We start from the raw sequence: 21,843 nt of genomic DNA on the forward strand, positions 1-21,843 counted from the left end.
TGAACTTCGCTCCCACCCCTCGAGGTTTTCACACAGCACCGGGTTGAGCTCCTTTGCATCGTACAGCAAATTCCCACTGGCTGTCTGTTTTACATATGGTAACATATATGTTTTCATGCTTCTCTCTCCTTTCGTCCTACCCTCTCCTTCCCCCATGTACTCAAGTGAACTCTTTGATCAACCCAATAAAAATATGTATAAGTGAATCACTTGAAACTATTATAACATTGTAAATTAAGCATACCTCAATTAAAAAATGCATTTAAATAAATAAAAAGAAGCTCACTTTCTTCTGAGTGCCTTCCTTTCCTCCCCACCAGGTTAATCTGTGTTCCACCGAAGATTTAGTCAGCCAGCTTACCCACAGAGCAGTGGCTGTCAGGGTCCAGTTCAGTTCAGTCACTCAGTCGTGTCCGACTCTTTGCGACCCCGTGGACTACAGCACGGCGGTCTTCTCTGTCCATCACCAACTCCTGAAGCTTACTCAAACTCATGTCTGTCGAGTCAGTAATGCCATCCAACCATCTCATCTTCTGTCACTCCCTTCTCCTCCTGCTCTCCCTCTTTCCCAGCATCAGGATCTTTTCCAATGAGTCAGTTCTTTGCATCAGGTGGCCCAAGTATTGGAGTTTCAGCTTTAGCATCAGTCCTTCCAATGAATATTCAGGACTGATTTCCTTTAGGAAGGACTGACTGGATCTCCTTGCAGTCCAAAAGACTCTCAAGAGTCTTCTCCAACATCACAGTCCGAAAGCATCAATTCTTCGGCTCTCAGCTTTCTTTATAGTCCAGCTCTCACATCCATACATGACTCCTGGAAAAACCATAGCTTTGACTAGACAGACTTTTGTTGGCAAAGTAGTGTCTCTACTTTTAAATATGCTGTCTAGGTTGCTCCTAGTTTTTCTTCCACGGAGCAAACATCTTTTAATTTCATGGCTGCAGTAACCATCTGCATTGATTTTGGATCCTCAAAAATAAAGTCTCTCACTGTTTCTGGGAGAGATATCAATAACCTCAGATATGCAGATGATACCACCCTTATGGCAGAAAGCAAAGAAGGACTAAAGAGACTTGATGAAAGTGAAAGAGGAGAGTGAAAAAGCTGGCTTAAAACTCAACATTCAGAAAACTCAGATCATGGCATCTGGTCCCATCACTTTATGGCAAATAGATGGGGAAACAATGGAAACAGTCAGGGTCGAAGTATCTCAAAAATACAGACAGCTTCTTCCGTAGGATAGCCCTAAAAAGGGGTGTGTGGCCTTTATCCCCGTTTTACAGATGGGGAAAATGAGGCATTGAGAGATTGTATCAATACAACTCCCCTCCAGTCCTACATGCTAGCAAGCACTCTTAACCACTGTGCTCCACTGCCTTTGGCAGGATGGGTAAGTCCAGCTGGGGACATCAGAGTGAGGACGTGATGAGCTCCAGCTCAGGCAGGTCATGGAGGCAGGGTCTTCTTTGTCCAGGGTCCATTCAAGGAGCGGAATTCTGTATCTTAGACCCAGATTTCCTCCAGTGCTTGCTGTCTCTCGGGCAGCCCGTGTATCTGTGGTCTCTTTGCTACGGGACTGGAAGTGACAGCTGAGACCCGCTCTGTGATGTGACGTCATGGGAATCTGAGAGCACAGAGGCTCTGAGGTTAACGCTGTGATAGTAATTACTGGCCTCAGAGCATGATGGGGAGGACGGGTGAGATAGCCCAGGAGAGAGGTTGGCACAGTGCCAGGCACTCGGAAGGCACCCAGCATGGTGGTGATGGCTGGTCTCGTCGACTGTTCTGTAATCTGTCAGTGTATAGGACTAGAATGCAAATTCTATACTCTAGGGGTACCTGATGGAACTGGTTTTTGCAGGAGGGGTGGGGAGCGGGGATGAATTAAGATTTGCAGAAACATGTAATGCAAGCCGGGCACCCCGGGAAGCACTTGATATATATCATCAATATCTTTGCTAGCAAGTCTGAGACCATGACACCCACTTGGATGAAGAGACTGAGGTTTTGAGATAAACTTGCTCAAGGTCATGCAGCCAGTAAGTGATGGAGTTGGTTCCCGTATGGTTTCTTGGTTTCTCCTGCTTCTCTTGTCTCTGTTCTCAGAATACCAGCCACAGGGATCTTGAGAGTATAAATCTAGGTCAGGTTACTCCCCTACCAAAAATTCTTCTCTAAATTTTCATGGCAATTTCAATCCCTCCATGTGCCTAGCAAGGTTTTCCATGATTTGGTCTTTGCTAAGCCCTTGGTCATTAGCTCATGCTTCTCTTTCCCACATAGATAAAGGTCAATTCTTCCCCCTGACCCCTCCCACTTCAATAGTGAGCACTGTATCAGTTAGCTATTGCTGCCACCACTACTGAGCCCATATGCTGCAACTATAAAGTCTCTGCCACAACGACAGATACTGCATTACACAACGAAGACCCAAGGCAGCCAAATAAATATTTTTTATAAAAATGATCCCTTGAAGTTGCAGCTACCATGTCTGCTGAGGCTGCAATCATCGGAAGGCTTGACTGGGGCAGTAGGATCCAATTACAAAATGGCTCGTTCAAACAAATGATAAACTGGCATTGGTTGTTGGTTGGAGGGACCTCAGTTTCCCTCCATTTGAGACTCTTTATGGGTTGCTTGTTCGTGTTTATGACAATCGGCAGCTTCCTTCTGGGTGAGGGATTCAAGAGGGAGCGAGGTAGAAGCTACCATGTCTTTTATGACCTACCCTTGGAAGACATGGTCGGTCCATCCTTTCTGCCATATTCTTGTCTTGAAGCAGGTTGGCCCTATTTGATGTGGGAGAAGACTCTACATGATGTGAGTACCAGGAGGCAAGAAGCACTGGGGCTACCCTCTTCCTAGATCCCTAACCCTCTTTTCTTTATTTGCGTCTTACTCATCCTTTAAACCTCAGCTTTTGAGCTCACCTCCTGTAAGAAACCTCCAACAGCCCAATTTATTCATTCCACAATTATTTACTGAACATCTCTCAGGTACCAAACACTATTCCAGGTGCAAGGATATAGCAGGCAAGAGTCCCACTGGACCTATTTTCAAAAATATCATATTTTCAGAACTTCCCTGGTGGTCTGATGGCTGGGAATCCACCTGCCAATGCAGGGGACACAGGTTTGATCCCTGGCCTAGGAAGAACCCACATGCTGCGGGCCAATAAGCCACAACTACAAAACGTGCAGTCTGCAGCTGCTGAAGCCAGTGAGCCCAGAGCCTGTGCTGCGCAAGCAGAGAGGCCACCGTAATGAGAAGCCTGCACACTGAGCCCCACTCTCTGCAACTAGAGAAAAATCCCTGCAGCAACGAAGACCTGCATAGCCAGAAACAAACAAACAATTAAAAACAAACAAGCACATCCCTTCTCCCTCCAAACGGGGTGCTCTTTCCATTACACCTGAATTCTTTTCTGAGCATCACACCCTGTATCTTTTCAACAGGGATGGATTACATCATCTCAGTCAACTTCTTGGGCTTTCTCAGCGGGTCGCATGCAATAATGGATGTAAGTGGGACTTCCCTGGTGGTCCAGTGGTTAAGACTCTGCGTTTTCAATAATGGATGTAAGAGCATCACATAGCAAAGTGTTATGCCGATGACCACGAGGATGGTCCTTGTTTTTCCTTCCCTCAGTCCTAGGGAGGGGTACCCCTCTTGGCTTTCTTTTTTGTGCTTCTCAGGCTGGCTGGTTTCCGTCTCCTTTTCTCCTAGGCCTTCAGGGATGCCCTGTGGCTGCTTCATTATTCATAGTGGCGGCTGAATAATCGGGTTGGTATTGGTTTGGAGGAGGGATGAGAAGGGGAGAGATTTTTGCTACACTGTTTCTCTTTGGCTATTTTCATCTCCCCTGCCCAGTTGTGATTTATTTCTGCTGTTGGCAATCTTGCTTTCTGGAAATTCTTTCATTGGCATAGAAAGAGAGATTGATGATGGCAGGATGTGTACATTTTGGGGGGTCCTTTTTGGCTGTGGGAGCTAGCTGAACCACTGACTGCATATGGCGAAAGGGGGTAGGTACTTTGGGTGTTGAGAATCTCAGGGTGCCCATCTGTGCTCCCAGCCTCTGAGTTGAACAGTTTTAATCTCTTAAACCCAATGGGCTTATGTACCTGCTATTTGTACGAGCACATTCACTCCCAGGATCACCTTTGAAAGGTGTTCCTATCCACATTTTGCAGATGGGAAAACTGAGGCTTAGACTGATGAAAGGCATTGTACAATTACATGGTTATCTGTTCCTCCCTAACCAATTATCCCAAATTTAGTGGCTAATAGGCAACTGCTTTATTATGTGCACATATTCTATGGGTCAGAACTTTGGCCTGGTTCTGCTCCATCATGTTTGAAGCCTTAGCTTGGATGACCTGAATGGTTGGGAGTCATCTGAACATCTAGGGGCCCAGAAACATCAAAGGCTGCTTCACTCACCTGTCTGGCACTGGGGCTGGGTGACTCAAAAGCTGGACTCACCAGGGCCAGTTGATTGGAACAACTCCACATGGTATCTTCCTGCAGCTTGGGCTTCCTCACATCATGGCAACTGGGTTCCAAGCAAGACTGTATTAAGACTGAACACCTAGAACAAGAGAATCACATGGAAGCTGAATGGTCTGGTATGACCATTGGTCTTGTAGTCTTAGAGTAGCCTGCATCACTTGCTAGAACAGAACTCAGGTCTAAAATCAAACTGGGATGCACAGTGCAGAAACAGGACTAGGGCATTTCTAGAGGGAAGTCATCCCCCACTCCTGCTTACTCTGCTGAGGATGTTTACTGAATAGGCCACCCTAGGGATACCCCAATCAAAATCACTCTGTGGGGCTTCTCGGGTGGTCCAGTGGTAAAGAATCTCCCTGCCAAAGCTGCTGCTGCTGCTGCTAAGTCGCTTTGTTCGTGTCCAACTCTGTGCGACCCCATAGACGGCAGCCTACCAGGCTCTGCCGTCCCTGGGATTCTCAAGGCAAGAACACTGGAGTGGGTTGCCATTTCCTTCTCCAATGCATGAAAGGGAAAAGTGAAAGGGAAGTCGCTCAGTCGTGTCCGACTCTTCACGACCCTGTGGACTGCAGCCTACCAGGTTCCTGCGCCCATGGGATTTTCCAGGCAAGAGTACTGGAGTGGGTTGCCATAGCCAAAGCAGGGGACACGAATTCAATCCCTGGTCTAGGAAGATCCCACATGCTGCAGGGCAACTAAGCCTGTGTGCCACAATTTCCAAGCCTGAGCGCCCTAGAACCCATGAACTGCAACTACTGAAGCCCGTGTTCTAGAGTCTGTGCTCCGCAACAAGAGAAACCACCGCAATGAGAAGCCCATGCACCCCAACTAGAGTGTAGCCCCCGCTTCTGCTGCAACCAGAGAAAGTCCATGTACAGCAACCAAGGCCCAGCACAACCATAAATAAATAAATAAAAATAACAATAAAAAAGATCACTCTGAGATAGAAGTGTGTCCATTATACACACACACACACACACACACACACACACACACACACATATATTTTGCGGCAGGAAATCAACCCCAGTTCAATGAACATCAGTAATGATGGTGGTGTAATTCAGTCCAGGTCCAAAGGTCTGAGAATCGGGGGATGTGGGGGTGGGGGCAATGATGTAAGTCCCAGTCCAAAGGCCCAAGAACCAGAGCATCAGTGACCAAGGACAGGAGAAGACAAATGTCCCAGTTCAAACACAGAGCAAATTTGCCCTTCTTCCACCTTTTTGTTCTATTCAGGCTCTCAGTGGATTGGCCGAAGCCCATTCACACTGGTAAGGGCCAACTACTTTACCCAGTCCACTGGTTCAAATGTTAATCTCTTCCAGAAACACCCTCATAGACACACCCAGAAGTAATGTTTTATCAGCTCTCTGGGTATCCCTTAGCCTGTTAAATTGACACATAAAATTAACCATCACACACACACACACACACAATTAACCATCACATCAACTAACTCTAGGTCATCATTCCCTCTTTTTAAATTTTTGGTTCCTCAACCAGGGATTGAGCCCAGACTCTTGGCAGTGAAAATTCAGAATCCTAATCATTGGACTGCCAGGGAGTTCCCAATCATTCCAACTTTATAACTTTTTTTTTTTTTTAAACACTGCCTGAAATTAACAGGGGAAAATACATCTGCTGGGGGAGAAAGATGCAAAATAAATGCAACTGGGCACTGAATTGCTGCTGGGGACCTAGAGGTGAGGACTTTCCAGGTGGCTCAGTGGCAGAGAACCCGTCTGCCAATGCAGGAGACCGGGGTTTGATCCCTGGGTCAGGAAGCTCCCCTGGAGGAGTATTCTTGCTCAGAAAATCCCATGGACAGAGAAGCCTGGCGGGCTGCAGTCCCTGAGGTCACAAAGAGTCGTAGATGACTGAGAGACTGGGCACACTCACATCCAGAGGCCAAGGCAGGGTACAAACTCTGATGTCAAATGGCTTCCTTGATGACAGTGGTTTCATCCCAAAGCAAGTCAGGGTGGTGACATGACCTTAGGCAGCTGACCCAGAGAGGGGCAAAGCCGGGGGCCTCATGGATGGGACCCAAAGAGGTCCTAGAGAGGAGTGCAGGCGTCAGGCAGCGTGGAGAGTGGGCCCTGGGAGAGGAGAATGGAGAGTGAGTTTACCTTCCATCTCCCCTTCCCCTACTGATTCCCCAGAACAGAGAAACAGGCTGGTGGGTGTCTTCCTTCCCTGGGCCCACCCTCCGCTGGGGCATCTCTCACTGGTCCTGGTGAGGGCCACACACAGACACAGAGGTCTCTCCGAAACGGACAGTTAATTATCTCCAGGCCAGGGAGACCTGCAGAATTAAGTTTTTCCGGACTGGACCAGGGCACAGGGGAGGCGGAGACCCTCCCCCACCGCCCCCTTAGGCACTCTCATTTCCTTGCCAGTTTTCTAGAAATCCAGGTCACTTTCAAAGCCTGGAGCTGCAGGCTGCTTGAGCATGGGGTCGCTTCCGAGGTCACTGGCTGGACAAGCAGGTCAATTTTAGCAGGAAATCTACATGTAAGTGATGCTGGTTAAGTGGGGACTCTGAACCAGGGAGTTCTGGCCTCTGTCATGGGCCAGTCTTTCCGCTTCATTTTATAACTGGGGAGCCTGGGTCCTCAGGAAACTAACATTGATTACACACGCACACTCACGTACAGACTTAATAAATACATCCAAACGTCAGGTATATGGGAGGCCCTTCTAAATATATCTCATTCTCACAACCCGGAGAAGGAGACTTGATACATTTACTTCTTACAGCTTCCCATTTGATAAGTGTTATTTTTTTTTCCCCCCTTTACACATTTCCACTGGACAGATTCCCATTTAATAGATGAGAAGACTGAGTGTTAGAGTGCTTAAGAGGCATGTTTGGGATTGCTCAAGTCAAGTGGGACTTGAATCCTTCTCCTCTGGCCCCCTAGTCCAGTCCTCTTCTTGATTTAACCTTGAACCTTGGAACCCAAAGGGTTGTCTGACAGCAAGCAGCTCCTCTCTCTCACCTGGATTCCCGGTCAGGAAAGGAGGAAGCGCTGGGCCCTCCCTCCGTCCCACCCAGCCACCCACCCGAGGTGCCATTAAAGTTAATTGTTTTTACTGCCAGTTTTACATCGTCTTGTAAATCTTTTTACGACATGGCCCAGGAACACGGAGCTGTGTGCAGAACTTGGGGACAAAATAAGAGTTTGAATACAGAAGCCTGGGTCCCACAATTACCTGGAGGCTGTAAGACAGGGGTCCCTTTGGTTCTTCCCTGACCCGCTGTCAGTTGGGTGACAGATCTCTTCCAAGTGTGGCTAGGGCTGCGCGTGCGCATGTGCATGTGTGCTAAGTCACTTCAGTCATGTCTGACTCTTTGTGACTTCATGGACCGTAGCCCGCCAGGCTCCTCTGTCCATGGGATGCTCCAGGCAAGAATACTGGACTGGGTTGCCGTGTCCTCCTCCAGGGATCTTCTAGACCCAGGAGTCAAACCTGCGTCTTGTGTGGTTCCTGCTTTGCAGGTGGATTCTTTGCTGCTGAGCCACCGGGGAAACCCTAGAAGGCCGAGATCCTTTGCCCCTCCTCTGTCAGCTGGACAGGTATCCCTCTTGAGCCTACATTGTGGAACCCGCCAGAATCTGAGACCCCTAAGCTCTGATTCCAGAGCCTTCGGAAAGGCTGGCTGGGGGCATGGGATGGGGAAACTCCAGTGCAGAAAGTAGGGCGTTTGGGGCACTGGGTCTCTCCCAGCTTCAGGAACATGGATGTATTGGCCAAATCACTGAAAGGCAGGTGTTGAGGTGGACACACATTCTAGGCTGTGATGGTCCTGGAGACCCAGGTCTTTCCAGCTATGTGTGTGTGTGTGTGTGTGTACTCAGCCACTCAGTCATATCCAACTCTTTGTGACCCCATGGGCTGTAGCCCGCCAGGCTCCTCTGTCCATGGAATTTCCCAGAGGCAAGAACACTGGAACGGGCTGTCACTTCCTTCCCTAGCCGTTCTCCTAATCTATTACGGGGCCAGCACCCGCAAACCTGTCAGAAATGCAAGTTCTCAGGCCTCACCGCAGACCTCTGAGGGTGCGGGCCTGGTAATCTGATTTCAGCAAGCCCTGTGCGGGACTGGGATGCTCGCTAAAGTCGGAGAACCACCCGTAGAAAGAATACAGGCGCAGGCTTGGGAGTGAAGAGGCAGGGTTTGAGTTCTTTTGCTAAAAATGAGGCTTTGGCCAGGAAACTGTAGGAAACTCAGTGGCGGGGTGGGAGGGCTGGGAGGGACAGGAGAGGAGTGGGGAAATAGGCCACTTAGGCCCCCGGGGAGGATGACAACCAGGGAAATACACCAGAGCGCTCTCCGACAGGGCCTCTGAGGTCGGAGGCCGAGTCCGACTGCGGGCTCTACCCCGGGGGCCGATCCAGTTCAGGGAGGTCAAAAAGGCAGCTCGGAACGCGCCCAACCGGGACTGGAAACATGTAAAACCCTCGGTTCAGCCCGATTCCTCCTCGTCCAGGCAGCTTGTCTTGGGGGCACCCTAACCTCTCCGAACCTCAATTTCCCCATCTTGGGGATCACTGAGGCCGGAAGTTGTAGAAGCACCTAGGAAGCTACGGGGTCCTGCATCGGGACCAGTTTCCGGCTTTGCGCTCCCTGTAAGTTACAGAAAGTCCCTGTGTCAAGATCCCGCCGGAGAGGGGAGAGGGGCGAGGGGCGAGGGGCGAGGGGCTGCTGGGATTCCGGGCTGGCTGCGGCGACTGATCTTTTCCGAGAATCCTCCAATGGTGGTGCCTTCGGGCAGTGCGAGAGAGGCGTGAGGTTAACTTCCAAGCTTTTCCTTAAAGCGTCTGGCGGATAACCCGGGTGTTTGCAGAATTAATGAGCTGCACAGGAGGCTGAGCGCGGGGGCCCTGACTCGGAGAGCCCGCGCAGGGCGGCGGGGACCCAGTCCTGGAGCGCAGGGCGCACCGCCTGGGGTTAGAGGTCGACATTGGCCTTCTCCCAGGTGAAAGAAAAGGGTGAGGATGGGAGGATGGGGGACGGAGGAGGGTTGGGAGGTGGGCTCTCTTGCCTTTGGAGGGTTCAATAGGCATTCCAAGTGCTCTTTGTTTTAAAATTATTTTCTATTGAAGTATAGTTGAATTGCAATGTTGTGTTTCAAATGTTCTTTGAGTAAAATCCAAACAATGACCGATCTCCAGTGAATATCAGTGATGGAGTGCTCTCCCCCTTGCTTGCCTTTCAGGACTGAACTTTTGTTACCTCCCTGCCAGCAACGTCCAGTGGGGAGGGTCCTCCCCAGGACCCCAGACCCAGCTTGGGTTCGAGATCGGACCACTCTCCCCATCTCCTCTCGTTTCCAGCGGGCCAAGCTCATGGAAGGAGAGGGAACCAGAGAACTCTGACCTCCCCAGTTGGAGGAGATGGAGGTTGGGCCAGTTTCCCCCCTCCCAGACCCCAGGTCTGAACAGCCGGAGGGGCCTTGGCCTTGCCCGGGGGGCCTTGGCTCATCCCTCCCCCACGGCCCCCCTACCCCATCTCTGCCAGGCTTTGAAAAGTGCCTTTTACGAACTTTTCCATTTTCCTTCTGGAGAAGTGTTTGTTCTCAGTCACCTCGCTGTTTTATGAGCTTCAGAGCTGATCTGCACGTTCTTCCCTCCGTGTAATTTCAATTTGAACTCTCCCCGGAGCGGCCTTTTCCCTCTTGCAGGCTGCCAAGTCGTTTGAAGGCTGTACAAACATTCTTCCTCTCTCTCATCCCCGGGAATCAGGGTCTACACCCACGAGGGTGGGCGGAGGCGGTTACCCCGAGAGTTCCGCTGGGTTGGAGCCCTTCAGCAGACGCCTTCCGATCGATGGTTGGCAAGGATGGACTGGGAGAAGGGAAATATTTGAATAATCGGCCCCGTGGCCCCTCTTTTTGAGGAATATGATGTGGTGTGCGTGTGTAAACACCCCAGATCCATATTTGAAGTCTTGGGAGTGAAGATAGAGAAGGTACACAGGGATTAGAGATGCGGTGATGGAAACTGGCACCTTCTCTCTGTTAACAGCCTGCTTTCAATTTTCAGCTGGTTTCCTGGCAAGGCGGGATTATCCCCACTTTACAGATGAGGAAAACTGAGGCTGAGGTTGGTTTCCCATCCCATCCTGTTGGGATTCATGTCTTAGTTTGAATGAACACTCTTCATAACAATACTTCTCTGGACTTATGGCTTATGTCAGTAACTACTTAAGACAACTGCCCTTCCTTTGTTAAGTACCTACTCTGTGCAGGGCAGCATTCTAAGCCACTGGCTTTTTCATTTCTCCCAAATGTTTGTCACAGTGACTGTATGAACTATGTTCTTAACACATGACAGTAAAGTGTCATGGCAGAGAGACGTTGTCACCAGCCCCAAGTCACATACCAAGGGAGACCGGAGTCAGGAGTTGAACTCAGAGGCAGGCACTCCTAACCATCAGTATCCTGCCTCTGGGAGAGCCTTTCCCAGCTCTCTTCTGAGTCGCACGAAAGAAATCCCAGGATTACTGACCCTAGGCTGCATTTTCCTCCCCAGGGTCACGCTGAGGCAAACAGGAGGATGGGGGTGGAACAAGGGTTACATAAGGCAGTAACTTCAAAGGTGGTCACCACTAGGGTGTACAGCCGTGGCTCTGGGCGGTTCGCCAGCGGCACAAGTCTACACTGCGGGCTCTCCACCCACGGTCTCTCACCTACCTCTCTGTGGTCTGAGGACTGAGCTGGTGGCAGAGGCCGCTGAGGGCTGGAGGTCTAGACGTTGAAAGTAAGGGAAGCAGAGATCAGGTGTCGATAATCAGAGTAAAAATAATGATACCAGACATTGTTTATTGAGCACTTACTATGCTATGCATAATATATGGTTCTAGTCCCTTTAAAAGGCACAGAGAAGTTAAGTCATTTTTTTCAGAGTCACACAGCCAGTAAATTCCTGGCTTTAGACACCCTCCAGTAGGAAGGAGGCTGTTATGGGGACTCACTTCATGTAAATGAGGCATATTCTGGTGGAAGCAGGTTCTGATTTTATCTGAAATGAGCTACAGCACAGAATGAGAGGATCTCAGGACAGCTGGTGCAGCCGGCATCCAGGTGGGGAAACAGGCCTGGAGAGGGGTGGGGGATGTCCTACAATCCCACATTGAGTCAAGAGGGTAAACAGAGGCAGAACCCCCTGGTTCTGGGCCTCAGGATCTCCTTCCCATACCACAGTGCCTGCCACAGCCCTGAGGGAGGAAGCGAGGGAAGGGCCTGAGACAGACCTGGGTTTTTCCTTTTGCCTTCAGCTTACTGTGTGACTTTGTGGAAGTTGCTCAACCTCTCTGGGCCTCAGTTGCTCCAACTGCAAAATCATGGCAGTACAGGGGTTAGAGTGTGCAGTTGCTGAGTCATCGGTGATCATAATGTTCGTAGATACTCATCAGGTCACAACCAAAAAACAGATTCAGAACCAAGCAGATAGAGTTCCCAATCCCAGGGTTCTAGGAAAGCCGGCTCCCCATGCTTTTGGAGAGGGGGTGGCAGTGGGGTGCTCCCTGGATGCCTGAAAAAATGCTCTTTCTTTGACAGCCCAAAGGCTTCTTCTTCTTTTTTTTTTTTTAAATTTTTGGCTTCATCATGCAGCATGTGGGACTTCAGTTCCCCATCCAGGAATTGAACATATGTCCCCTGCATTGGAAGCATGGGGTCTTAACTACTGCACCACAGGGGAGGTTCCCCAAAGGCTTCTTGATCACAGCCCAAGGATGGAGTATATGGGCTTCTACAGGAGAAGTGGGTTCTAATCCCAGTGATGGGATTCCTCTGAGGCCTCCTGCGCTTGGGACCACTGAGCCAAGGGTGGTATTGGGGGGCAGGGTGGGGCTGGAGGGTGAAGGTCTGGGCTGGAGTAATTAGCTTTGGCCTGGAGGGTCTCTAAGACCCAGTAGCTCTGTGTGCTAATGCCTGAATGTATATCCAGCCAGAGTGACTTATGTGAATACTTAAGGCCCGCATAGACATGGTACACCCCTCCTCTCCTCAGCCTCCCCTCCTCTCCCTTCTTCTATTATTATTATTAGTGCTAGAGCTACGCTTTTTCTAGCACAGTACGTCAGCTGTATTGCAATTTACTGTATACCATTGAGAGTCAGAGACGTGAAGACATTTGCTCACGGTGCTCGGCCAGGAAGTGGCCCAGAGACAGCCAGGTAAGAATAGAGGGCAGACTGACTTCCCCAGCAGTGCAGAGGTTAAGAATCTGTGCTTCCAATGCAGGGGCCGAGAGTTCCATCCCTGGCTGGGGAACTAAGATCCCACATGCCACGCAGGGCAGCCAAAAGATTAAAAAAAAAAAAAAAATAGAGGGCAGAGAGAGGAGGTCGAGGGAGCAGGCACTGTGACAGCGGAGAGAATTCCCATCTCCTTGCCCTAAATCTGACACTGAACTGGATCGATCATCCTTGATGTGATCACAGACACCCAAAGACACCTGGGACACAGAACACCCCAGGAAGTGGGCTGTTCCCCGATCGAGGGCTATTCCTTAGGCTGTGATCCACAGCCCCAGAAAGGTGCTGATGGCTGCTTTGGGGGCTGATTTATGTTGGTATCTCCATTCCTGGTGACTCCCTGGGGCAGCGGAGTATTTCATTACAGAGATCTCAGACTTTCCTATTCTGTTCCAGGAGCTGGGAGGATAAGGTGTGTGCTAAGGTGGGTGCTAGTGCCGAGGGAGGCGGATGTAGGCAGCCTGAGGACCCAGCTGATGCGAGGATCCTGGGACGCAGGTTTCCGTCGATGTATCAACTACACGGGGAACCAGACACTCCACCGAGGGAGGCTGGAGGCAGGGGTAGGTGGCAGTGGATAGAACCATTGTGCCTTCCGTTAGAGTCAGATGAGGCCTGGGGTATTATTTTACAGACCCAGAGAGGGGCTCTGCTTGGTCAAGGCCACTCGAATCAGGGATGGAGTCAGGGTGGGAGTCAAGGGTGAGATCCCGCCTAAGAAGGCCTGGAACTAGCCTTTCCCCGCTTCCCTGTTCCGAGGGACTGCGGCAGAGGAAGCGCTGGTGGTGGGGTGTCTCCTTCATGGCGCCTCCCTTCCCCCACAATGGTGTCGTCGGGGTGGTCCAGACTCAGCCTCCCTGTGCCCTGGCGCTCCCGGGGCAGAGGCGCATTTTTCCGCATCGTGGGCTGGAGAGATGGCCCAGCTTTCCTGGGCTGGGAAGAAGGAAGGGAAAGCGGGGCCTGAAGGGCGATGCGGGGGTGGGGGAAGTGTAGGAGGAGGGAGCTGCGAACAAAGGGGCCCCGCGCGCTGGATCGGGCAGGGCCGCTGAGTGACGATCCGCAGGCACGCGTGGTGGGGCGGGTTCCCAGGGAGGCGCGGGGGAGGGGCGGGGGGCGCAGGGAGATGCAGAGACACAAACCCGCACGGAAGAGAGATCCAGGCTGAGGGGGCAGAGATGAACGCACCGAGATCGGGAGAGAGAAACGCACAGAGGAGAGAGGGAGGCAGGCTGGGAGGGTGGTGGATGGAAGGAGAAACACACGGAAGAAGATTGACGCATAGAGAGAAACACTGGGTAGAGAGAAAGCAGAGAGGAGAGAGACTTAGGGAGGGAGAGACGGAGAAATAGACTCGGAGAGACGGAGAAGGAAGCATAAACCAAGAGAGGCAGGGAGAGAGACAGTGGAGAGAAAATGAAGACCCAGAATTGATACAGGGATAGACAGACATTGAGAGTGGGAGAAACAAACAGACCTGGAGAGACAGAGACAAAGACAGAGAGACAGACACTGAGCAGAGACCGATGATCCAACTGGTCGATGAGACTTGTAGCCAACAGGGGACAGAATACCTCATTGACGCAAATTCACCGTGGCTGCAGGGATCTGAGGTCTACTGTGCGGTGGGTCCTTGGCTGTCCTGGCCCGATTGGTCCAGAGTGAGGGGACATTTGCCCACTCCAGGTCCCAGCATAAGGGTCTTTAGGGGTTAGTTTCTTTTCCAGATAAAGTGTTTTCTGTCAGTGGTTTAAATGACCTGCCAACCCCAGCATACCCTATCTTCGATTTTTAAATGTCATCCTGCCACCTCTAGGGTGGGCATCTGAGGGTGTGTCTGTCCCCAGGCAGGGTCTTGGGGACACTCCTCAGGCCCTCAAGGGACTTTATGTCCAGCTTCAGGGACGCCCTTGCCTGCACACACGAGCGTGAACAGGGTCATGCAACCTTCCCAAGATACAAGCATCTTCATCAGCAGGGTATGTTTGCACACACCCTCCTGGAAGCTCACCAGACACACACACAATACTCACTGCAGCATACACATGTGAATTCACACTCAGTATTTGTTGAGAATCTGTTACATGCAAAGTGTTAGACTCGGCATTAAAGATAGAAAATGGAGTAGGAAAATTTCTATTAAAGAAAGAAAATGGAGGAGGAAATGGCAACCCACTCCAGGATCCTTGCCTGAAAAATCCCATGGACGGAAGAGCCTGGTGGGCTGCAGGCCTTGAGGCTGCAGAGTTGGATTTGACTGAACACGAAAGATAGAAAAACAAGACAATGAAAGGGATCTCTCAGTCTTCCTCTGTAGACCACTGTGCCAGGGAGGCTGCTGGGCCCTGGGCATGGGGACTGTCCCTCTGTCTTTGAGAATGTCCAGGGTCAAGGTCTGTGGTGTGGTAGAGAGGTCCAGCCCCCCACTGCCATCAGGGCTAAGAGCACCCACCTTAGTCCAGGTGAGGGGCCTCCCCAGCTATGTTCGTTGTTGTTTAGTCACTAAGTTGTGACTGACTCTTCAGAGCTCGCCAGGCTCCTCTGTCCATGGGAATTCCCCAGCAAGAATACTGGAGTAGATTGCCATTTCTTTCTCCAGGAGATCTTCTCAACCCAGGGATTGAACCTGCATCTCCTGTATGACAGGTGGATTCTTTACCACTGAGCTACCTGGGAAGCCCCTCCCAGCGTATAGATTTTTTCTTTCTTCATCCCCAAAGCCTCTTGACTGATACAGGGATTCAGAGGACTGAGGGTCTTGTCCCTCCATCAAGTCTCAGGACTGCCCCCCCATATCTGCTTCTCTGGGGAAGTCAGACATAGGAGATTGTCCCCTCCTCCCAAGTTGGGAGCATCCCCTCCCCCAAAGGGGATCCTGTGAGAAGTGGGGGAGAAGTTGGATTGCCTTTTACTTTGGATTGGCCCAAAAGTTCATGTGGGTCTTCCCGTAAGATGGTATGGAAAAACCTGAACCAACTTTTTGGCCAAGCCAGTACTTGCCCCAGCATCTCGGGAGGGCACGCACATCCGTCCAGCTGGGCTGAGGGTAATGATCACACTCAGTGCCTGCTTCCAAAGCCGGTTGGGTCTTTCTTTTCATTTCACTTCATACGTCCTAGTGATTGAATAGTGATTGAATGGGTCTCCAACATTGGAGGCAGATTTGATTGGGTAACAGCGAATGTATATTGAGTGCGCACCATACTGGGGTGCTTTGCCAAGTGCTTTGCAGATACTGCTCAGAACAGCCCCATTACGTGGAAGGATTGATCGTGAGTCCCATTGTACAGATGCAGAAACTGAGACCCGGGGAGCTGAAAGCTTGTGGCCCAAATAGTATGGCAGGAAGAATTCATGCCAAGGCAGGCTGACTCCAGAAGTCAAGCTTTTAACTTACCTGGAAATCCAGTGGTTAAGATACTCTTCTGTGGCTGCAGGGGGCTCCAGTTTGATCCCTAGTTGGGGAACTAAAATCCTGCATGCCTCGAGGTAAGGCCAAGAAAAAAAACAGAAAAAAAAAAAAAAAAAAAAAAAAGAGCAGAAGTCAAGCTTTTGGCTAATATCCACCCCTGGAGCAGATAGCTGTAGCCTATCTCTGCAGCCTCAGGAAGTGGGCAAGAGGGGGAGATTTGTGTGTGCTTGCAAGTATGGGTGTCGTGGGTGGTGCAGATTTCCGGGGTCAGCCAGCAACTGCCCTGGGATTCCAACGGCAGAGGCCCAGCCTGGGGAGAACTTTCCAAAGACCAGCCATTTCCTCTGGGCTGCTCCAGGGGCCTTGCCCGAGCCCACCAGCTCATTTAAGTTTCTCTGGTCCCGCTGCAGGACTACAGAGCGGCCGGCTCCGCGCCCAGTTTGCCTGCCGTGTAACAGGATAGTTTATATTATACCGCTGAGCAGAAATAAAACTACTGACTCAAACATTGCAAACAGATGCCGCCGGCCAGAGCCCAGGGTCCGCGCCAGATGCTGTTCTGAGAACCTTGGGAGGGCAGAAGCTGGGAGCCTGGTCCCTCCAGACCCTACAGGTTGGGGTGGGGGCTGCTGCATGAGGAGGTGTGGGGGTGCTGCTAAGGGGCTTTCGGAAATGGAGGGGGGCAGGAAATGAAGAAGGAAAGGGGGGCTCATCTTTCTTTTCTTGAACTTTCTTCAAGAATTCGGCCAGTTCGCCACTTGAGACCTGCCAGTTTCTGGATTTTAATGGCCTTTTCTCCCAGGCAGAGGTGAAAGAAACCCAGGGAGCCTCCTGGAAATCCCATGTGAGTTCTCCTCAAATACCCCCAAATAAACATGCTCTGAGTGCCCTAAACCCCCTTTTAAGATTTTTGCGCCTAAGCACTCAACAGAGTTCTAGAACTTCCATCTCCTAATTATCTCCCCCCACCCCCACCCACGTCTGCCGCTTCATCTGCTAGACTGCAGCTACCAGGACCTTCTTAAAACCTGCCAAGTCCTGCTCTTTCTCCCACACCTTCAATGGCTCCCCATTGTCCACCGTAGAGTGTCTCCAAGGATGGTCTGAGAAGGGTCTGCGTCAGAGTTCCCTGGGATGGTTCCCAGGGCCCCACCCCTGGGTTAAGGAATCCACCTCTTTAGGGGCCTGGGGATCTGCATTGCAAACGATCTGAAAGGCTTTCTGGAAGGAGGCTAGATGTAATTATTTGTTTAGAAAAATGAGCACACTGTAGAGTCAGTCATGATGTCGAGTGGAAAGCGGGTGCAGCCCTCTTCATGCTGTTTATTCAGCAGGTATTTGGACCACTTATGGCGTGCCGGGCACTGGGCTGGGGGCTGGATCCCTGGGATCCAGTCTGGACAAGGGAAGTGAAGTTCTGGTTGTCTTGTATTTCCAGTGACTTGGCAGAAAGAAGAGCTGGACGATGACTGGAAGGTTCCGGAAGACATCATGGGGAGACATCTCAGGAAGGGAAAGTCAATTATCCACAAGGACTCAGGGGCGGTGCTCCCCATCAAAGGCTGGTGTCAGGAAAGACTCTGAGGTCAGAATCCAGACACGGGATTGGAGGTGCTGATGAACTCTGCTGCAGCACAGACGTCGGGGAGAAGGTGAGAAAAAGGAGGAAATGGGGCCCCCCTGCTTTCTCATCTTCTCGTCTCTCCTGCACACTCCGAAGGTAGGGACCTTATCTCCTCATCTTCCCTGTAGCCCCTGGAGGTGCCCGCAGTGGTCTGGAAATGTTTGTAGAATGAATGAAAGTAGGGTGGTAGGGGAGGAAGGGGGACATACAGGCCAAAGAGGAGGGGAAAGAACCAAAAGGATGAATAGGGAGCGACTTCCCTGGTGGGCCAGCGGTGAGGACTGTGCGCTTCCACTCAAGAGGCACGGGGACCATGCTCTGGCCAGGGAATGAAGATCCTGTATGCCTTGAGGTGCGGCAAAAAGAAAGAAAGAAAGAATAAGGAGATAGAAAAAGAGGGGAGGAGACAACCAGGCCTCCTGGTTAGTTCATAAACCCCAGAAGTGATTTGGATGTATGTGTGCATGAGTGTAGACAGGAATCCCTCGAGAATATGAGGGTCTGATTTTAGAAACCAAGGCATCTAAGAATGCAGAAGTGGCCCCTTCCCTATGGTCCATTGTCTCCTGGGGGAGGAAGAAAGGAAAGGAGGCTGATGTAAAAACTGGGGATGGGAATTCCCTGGTGGTTCAGTGGTTAGGACTCTGCGCTTCCCCAGCACAAGGTTGGGGTTTGATCACTGGTCTAGGCACTGAGATCCCACATGCCTCGAGGTGTGGCTACAAAAAAAAAAAATGGAATTAAGAAAAATGGTGGGTGTGACGATGGGCATGTGGAGCTGACCTGGCTGGAGAGTCGTATCAATGAGGGCAGATTTGTATCAATAGAGGCTTCCAGGGAAAAGGCAATTGTGTGTGTGTGTGTGTGTGTGTGTGTGTGTGTGTGTGTGTGTGTATGTGTGGGTAACAGGCAGAGACTTTCAAAGCAATCAAAATAACTCTGATGAGCACTCTCTCCTACCCTCTCCCTCGTGAACCCCATTTCTTCCCAGTTGAGGCTCAGGGCAGACACGCCTGAATGTAATTCTAAGAGGCAGGGGAAGCCTGAGCAATTATTTTTACACTAAAAAAAAATTTTTTTTTAAGCCCTCAAAGATACAGGCGTGCTCCAGGCTCAGAGGCCCTGACCACCCCATCCCTGAGTGTGCCTCCCCTCCGCCATCCCCATATGGTCTGGCCTCTATCTTCTGCCCGCCTGTGACAGACAGACCAGGCCAGGCACCCCCCAGAGACCACCCCCTCCCCAACCGGAGGCCTGTCCCCTCTGAAACTGATCCCGGGTCTTTGGATCTAATTTGTTTCTCTGTCTGCCGGGTTTAGGAAGGGAGGGGGGGGATCTGGCCTGGAGTCGTAGTGGTCACAGGTGACATCAATCATGTCTGCGTCTTCCCAAGGACAGGGGTAGGATATCAGAGAGGTGACCAAGCATTTGCCACATGATTCAAATCATCTCAGCATTGATTAATTGGGTTCATCCTGAGTTTCTGAATCATAACAACTGTTTTTCTCCTTCACCTAACGTCAACAGACCCTTAAAGGGGAAGGATCCGTTTACCCGCGGCATGTGGTGCGTTGAACGGATCAGCTCCCATTAAATGTTAAATGCTGGATGCGTCTTAGACAAACTCGATTTGCTCGGGATACTTTTCAAAGGTTGGGCGATGATTAGACATCTTTCTCTCTGCCTTGCCCCTTCCTTTCCGGCTTTTTCCCTGGGATGTGTTTTGGCTTCAGCCTCTGGCAGATGGGATGCTGGAACGTGTGGGCTGATGCAGAGGGTCCTTGGGGGTGGAGGGTGGAGACGGGGTGGCGGCTGAGCCCCCACAGGCTGTTTAAGAGAGATACAGTTTCTGAGAAGTTTAATAAGGCAGAAAACAATCCGGATGCCAAATTTGCCTTCCAAAAGCTAAATATCCGGAATGTCTCCTGCCCCTAAACGAAGGAGAAAACAGCATTTCCCAAGCCAAAAAAAAAAAAAAAAGAGAGAAGCAGTTTTCTAGAGAAGAGAAATTATGTTTTTGCACTGGTATAGGTTCTGAAAGCTAAATAACCCAGTATGCTTGGCCTGGAAGCAAAATCCAGCTCTCAGATGATCGGTCCGTGAGTGGAGGGGTCAGGGGAAAAAAAAGCAAAAACAAAGCCCAGGTGAATTTCCAGTTGTCTTTCCCACATGTGAAAAGAGATGCCCACCTTGGTGACACAAGGCTGTGTCACCTTGGACAAATCACTGTTTGTCCGAATCCCAGTTTTCTGACATCTCAGTTTATAGAAAGAGGATGAATCCTAGTCACTGATCTGTTGAGAAGTTTAGATGAAAGAAGGTTAATGAAATAGCTCAATAAATGCAGAGGCTTGGTAGGTTAAATGGTGTGTGTTGAAGACAGGGACGGGGCTGTGGCCGGAAGACCTTGGTGCATTGTGCGTGTGCACTCGTTTGGTTCAGAGTTTCAAAATGTAGATGCACTCCAAGAGTTCACCAAGGGGACCGTTTTGGCTGTGATAACTGGTGGGAAACCTGGCGATGGAGATCAGTCTGTGAGGGTGGGCTTGGCAGCCCCCAGTAATGTTGGAAGAGTGAACTGGAAATTGATTAGCGTGTCTGGAAGGTTCTCGGGGAGAGTGGAGGCTCTTCACCCCCACATAGCGAACCTCCCGGGAATCTCCCCATCAGCAGTCTTTTTCTCTCCTAATATCACGTTCAGATACTTGAAGTGACCTGGGTCCTCTGTGTCGCCAGGCTCGTCCTTAGTGCTGGACAGAAGGTGACTGACGCTTTGGACAGGTTCACCCATCTACTGTGGCTCCGGGTTAGGGTGAATCTTCCCTGCCTGAGCCTCGTTTCCTTGACTGCTGCTAAATGGTTTTGTGGAGTGACTGGGCTTTCCTGGGAGACATCGAAGGGGGCAGATAAATCACAGGAGGAGAAAGAGAGGCAGAGGTGGAAAGAGTCCAAAGATGGAAGGAGATGAGAGAGAGACACCCAGACACAGAGAGAAAGAAACACAGGAGAGAAAAGGACAAAGAGGAAAGGAGAGGGAAAAGAAAGGAGAGAGAGACAGAGAGAATTACCCCACACAGATAACACAGAGGAAAGGAGCCAGGAGAGGGTCAGAAATACCCGGCTGTACCTGCAAAGAGAAACAGAAACCCAAAGACACAGTCCTACAAGGAAAAAGACGGAATATACAGAGAGCTAATGAGCAGGCAGATGTGATACTTGAATTGTCATATCTTGGACTAGTAGGTGACTGATCCTGACTCTCTCTTCTCTCCCAGAACGTGGAATTCCCTATCAGCATTGCCAGGCCTTCAAAGTCCCCTGCTTGCCTGGTGCCCTGGGGGCCACCGCTGGGATATCACAAATTAGACCTCAGGGCTGTGAGGCAGGATTACATCAGGGGAGGGATGGACAGGGGGGAAGGATCAAAGGCATCCTGGGCCCTGGCTTCATTGGCAGGACTCCCAGTGGGGCCCACAGGCCTGAATTCCTGGCGGGACCCCCAGGAAACATTCTGATGGGCCGATAGAGCCGTTCCAACCGCAGGCTGCCTCCTCCCTCCCCCTCTTCCTCGTCCTCTGGCTTGTTCCTTGAAATCAGAATTGGGGGTTTCTGAATGCTTCACTCAACTTGGGACAGCAGCGTCTTTTCTTCTAAGGGACCCCCATTCATTCTCGAGTCTCAGTTCCCTTGTGTGTGAAATGGACATTCTAGTAACAGGCGGGGATCCTGAGTTGTCTAAAGACTCAGGGGAGTGATGTGAAGTATTCAGGAGGGAAAACAAAGAAGGAGAAGGGGAAGAAGAGGAGGAAGAAGAATATGGTGAAAGGGGATTCCCTGGTGGCCAGTGGTTAGGACTTGATGCTTTCACTGCTGGGGCCCGGGTTCAATCCCTAGTCCAGGAACTAAAATCCCGCCAACCAAAACAGTGTTTTGTTTGTTTTGTTTGTTAACTGTTCAGGAGGCAGAAAGATGTGCTGTTTTGGAGTGAGACACTCTTGGGATTAAATCAAGCTGTCTTTCCTATAG

The 21,843-nt window shown here is 50.7% G+C and overlaps 1 long non-coding RNA gene across 1 annotated transcript in view; it reads left to right on the top strand.

Annotated features, from left to right (window-relative positions):
* Nucleotides 1-21,843, top strand: part of LOC106503025 — an 84,346-nt gene that overhangs the window by 40,505 nt on the left and 21,998 nt on the right. Inside the window, exons 4-5 of the long non-coding RNA XR_001296707.2 lie at nucleotides 16,933-17,037; nucleotides 17,632-17,845. This is a non-coding gene — a long non-coding RNA (uncharacterized LOC106503025). The remainder of the gene's footprint in view (nucleotides 1-16,932; nucleotides 17,038-17,631; nucleotides 17,846-21,843) is intronic.

This window comes from Capra hircus, chromosome 17, assembly GCF_001704415.2.
Source record: "Capra hircus breed San Clemente chromosome 17, ASM170441v1, whole genome shotgun sequence".
NCBI lineage: Eukaryota > Metazoa > Chordata > Mammalia > Artiodactyla > Bovidae > Capra > Capra hircus.